Source organism: Haliaeetus leucocephalus, unplaced genomic scaffold, assembly GCF_000737465.1.
Source record: "Haliaeetus leucocephalus isolate CR32 unplaced genomic scaffold, Haliaeetus_leucocephalus-4.0 Scaffold646, whole genome shotgun sequence".
NCBI classification, from domain to species: Eukaryota; Metazoa; Chordata; class Aves; order Accipitriformes; family Accipitridae; genus Haliaeetus; species Haliaeetus leucocephalus.
Genome location: NW_010973082.1, coordinates 2786600 through 2790723, shown reverse-complemented (window position 1 = coordinate 2790723; position 4124 = coordinate 2786600).

The following is a 4124-nucleotide window of genomic DNA, read 5'->3' as shown; positions in this document are numbered from 1 at the left end:
AGGCTGTTAGATTCGATTGTGCTCCTCGTACCGCCGTCCTCTCCACAAGGCCACAGATAGGGACGAACCGAAGAGCCCTGGGGTAGTCCTCAGAGCCTTGACATTCCTGGCGTTTGACCTAGTTTTTTTGCAGGAAGGCAACAACCTGGAGACCTCTCTTTTGGAGCAAGACACCAGCAAAATATCTGCCTTGTGGGCAGAGAAGGCAGGGAGGGAGCCAGGTTAAGCTGGGCGCAGTTAGGACGAGACGGGGTTTTGCATGACGAGCCCAGTGAGTGCGGCCTGGCACATCCGCCAGCGATGCTCTTAGACCCGCACTCGAGTCCTTAGTGGCTCCCACTGCTTTTTTCTTTCCTACTTTTTTTTACTACCTGCTCTAAAAAAGCTCTCACCAAAAAAAAAAAAAAAAAATTTCATTTCTCGTTATTATGTAGCTTCACAGTGAACTGACTCTTTTCATCTAAAATGATTCCTTTTTGGTGCCACAATCTGACTTCAAGCTTCTTTGCGCTGCCTGGGTACGTGATGTAGAGCAGCAGCCAGCAAGGAGAGGATGCGTCCCGCCTTTGCAGTGGCACCATGAGGGCATTAGCACGGCTGGGTGACGCTACTTTATACAGCTTTTTGCAGTCATTTTCTTACACATTTACTGACTTTTTATCTAAAATGCAGAAGGGCTCACAAATAAAACATAAATAGTTAATTTTCCTTCTGTTCAGCCTGGGAATTCAGATTCAAGTTTAGACTGGAAAATCAGAAGGAAATTCAAAGATACTCTGCTTTCTTGATGACTGCAGCTGCTACCTGAACACAGAGATTCCCTGTAGATCTACGAACAAGGACTTCCAGAAACTGATAAAGATGAAGAAAACTCTGGAAGACCTTCTTGTACCTGCCACCGCCTGCCTAGTTCATCGGATTACTTTCAAATCTCAGGCACTACGTGACTCTTCCCCGTCGGCAGGAGGAGAAAATAGACTCCCTGACTGGACATGCAGAAAATGAACGGGGCCACCGCAGCTTTGGGGAGGACAAACTGCTCCACGGGCACTTCCAGACAAAGCCACGTCCCCAGGGGCTTGCCCTCCTCTGATTTTGTTCCCAAAGTATCCCTTTTTGGTGACTGTCATAAAGAGGATGGTGGGCTAGACAGGTCTTTGGGTGGGCTGCTCTTCTGCACGCGTGGTCCCAAATAATGCGGTAAATTAAGTACCTGGCTGAGTTACTCGATTTGCTTGGTGCGCTCCCAGGGCACCAGTGCAGGGCAGTATTATTGCGCAACGAGACCTGGGGAAAACGAGTTGGTTAAATGACATTTTTATGAAACACAATGAATGATACTTAATGAGATTTTCTTCCAAAGTGGAAAAGTCCAAGGTTTTTAGCCTCCATTATAATGGCTTAATTTTCCGTGCTAGAGTAGTCAATGGGACTCAGAGAGCATTTTATGCCAACATCGTTTCAAAAGCAAGTTCCAGATGTAAGTAGCAATCAGCTTCAGATGGTTGGAGGTCCTGGGCTGGAGGTGTTCTCGCTGTCACCGTCGCAAGGGGCCCAGGGGACATGGGCTGTTCATTCTCCCGGGAAAAGATCGTTTTGTATGGCTCAGTAGCGTCTGGCATAGCGCCATGTCGATACTTGGCATCATCATCAGCAAAAAATATTAGTAATTTTAATAATTCGTAACTGCTTGTTGTGCCTAGAAATGGCTTTTACTGCTCGGCTCGTGGGTTTGGCAGAAAGTTTGCTTTCCGTGCCCAATGGTAGCCATTCCCAGGCCCGAAAAATGCGTAATTGGGCAGCAACAACAAATTCACCCACATGTTATTTTATATTATTAGCCCAGTCCAGGCACTTCGTAACACCCACGGTCAGGTCCTCGCTGCTGCGTGTAGCTCTCGGATGGATTCAGCCACCCCAGAGCTGATGAAATTGCAGCTTCAAAGGATGCCACGTCCAGGGCCACCGCGACACACGGTGTTTTGCTTGTAATCTCGGTGGAGATGGTGGTTTGAGCAGGACCTAGAGGAGAGGAAGAACCGGGGAGCTCTTCAGCGCGGGGCGAAGAAAAGCACCGTGTTTTAGCGACGTCGCAAACCGGTTGCTTTTTTCCCAACGGCGCGCGTGGAGAAGGCGGCTTGGGTGGGAAGGGAGAGGCGTGGGTTTACGGCCGCGACTCTGGTTTCTGTCCTCCCGTTTAGGATGGGGTGAAGTCCCCAGGACCAGAGTTGGTGTCTCCCCGGCGTGCCCGCTGCTGGGGTCCCCGTGAGCCCCGTCGTTCTCTTGGGGTTTCACCGCGGGGTCCCCCCTCGCTGCGGAGACGCGGGGGGGTGGATGGCCGGGCGGGAGGGAGCCGGGTGAGGCTGACGGGGACGAACCTCGGTGGTGGGAGCAGGGTCCGTCTCTGCCCCATTTCTTGGGGCTGCGGGTGGTTTTGGTGGCTGGGGTGGGCTCCGAGGTGGACTGGGGGAACAGAGCAGTGTGTGAGCCCCCGTGGGGTGCGGGCATGGGGAGAAGGGCTGGTCCCATGACGGGCTGCACTTCGCTGTTGCATTTCCCAGGAGATGCCATAAATGATGTTGGGGCACACCAAAAAGGGAAGGTGCCTTTTTTCTTTTTTTTTGCCAGAGGCATTGCCATGTGTGCTGCCTGCACTTCCATGCCCAGCTGCCATCACCTTCCCGGCCCCGTAGGCACGCGTACAGCAGGACCAGCAATCGAGGGGAAGCGGGCTCGTTTTCCAAAGGTTTTTCCCAAGAAAAGGGGGATTGTGGGGTGCTGAGCCCAGCAGCGAGCCTGGGTGCAGGGAGACATGGGTCTCCTTAGGTGGTAGTGCCCGCGGGGGTCCCTGCCCGGGGGCTTGAGGACTGGGACACGGGGTCTTCTGCTTACGTGTAGAAACGTTTTCAAGACTGGAGCTTGATCCCAAAGTCTCTGCTTAGGGATACGGTAGAGGGAATCCATTCGGGGCCCCTAGAAAGACTTGAAATCTAGGAATTACTAATGATAATAATGATAAAACTAAAGCAGAGCTTGACTTCAAAAGCTCACCCTACTCCGGCGTTACCCTCCAGCCTGCTCTACCACCCACTTCTGAGCTCTGTGCCTGCAGACAAAGCTCGGGAACGTTTGTTGCGCTCCGGGAAGAGGGAAATGGAGTCGGAGGGCTGCGGTGGGTGATGACAAGGCGGGGGGCAAAGCCCAGCCAAGGTGGGCTCCCACCGGCCGGGCCAGGAGGGAACCACCGAGCCCCCCACGTCCAGCCTCGGAGCAGGACGGGGAGGAGGGCAGGAGGCGCCTTGGATCTGGAGGACAGGTTTGGGGGCCAACCCCTAATTAAAACCTTTTGCACGAAGTTAAAAAAAAAAACAACCTCCATTCCGTGTCTGTTTAATATTTAACAGATGGGGAGGGAAGATGTGAACACAACTGCGGACGGAGTTTTGCTGATGTGCCAGTTACAATGCAATCAGATATTGTTTAATTAGCATGCAGAGCAAAAAACATGCCTTCGGATTTTTTTTTTAAAAAAAAAAAAAAAAAAAGAATATGGGGACCCGCCCCGTTTATCTCCCTGAGATGAAAACTTTTCGCGAAGTTTTGACGCCTGGCGGTAACCTCCCGCCCTGCAGTCCTTCGGCCGGCCGAGGGGCAGAGGCAGCGAGGTTCCGCGGCGGCCCGCGGTGGGGTGCGCGGAGGGGCGCGGAGCGGCGCGGAAGGGAGCGCCTGCCCCTTTAAGGCGGCGGAGCGGCGGCTGCCGATCGCTTCCCTTTGATAAGGTCCTGGCAACTCCGTAACCGCTCCGCGATGCCGAGAGAAGGGGGCAAAAAAATTCAAAATCTCTCTCCCCCCTCCCCAATATAATTATTTTATTTCCTTCACGAATAGTGAACACCCCCCCACCGCCTCCCTGCCGGGGCAGAAGCGTCCCCCCCGCTCACCCCTCGCAGCGTGGATGCCCGGGGGCGGGAGAAGCGGGCGGGGCAGGAGGTGCTCCCCCCCTCTTCATCTTTTTTATATTTTTAAATTATTTTTTTGGGGGGGGGGAAGCTCTTTTTTTGTGTGCCTACGAGCTCGGCGGGCGGCTCGAAGCCGCGCTACCTCCCTTACAGGACCGCTCCGCC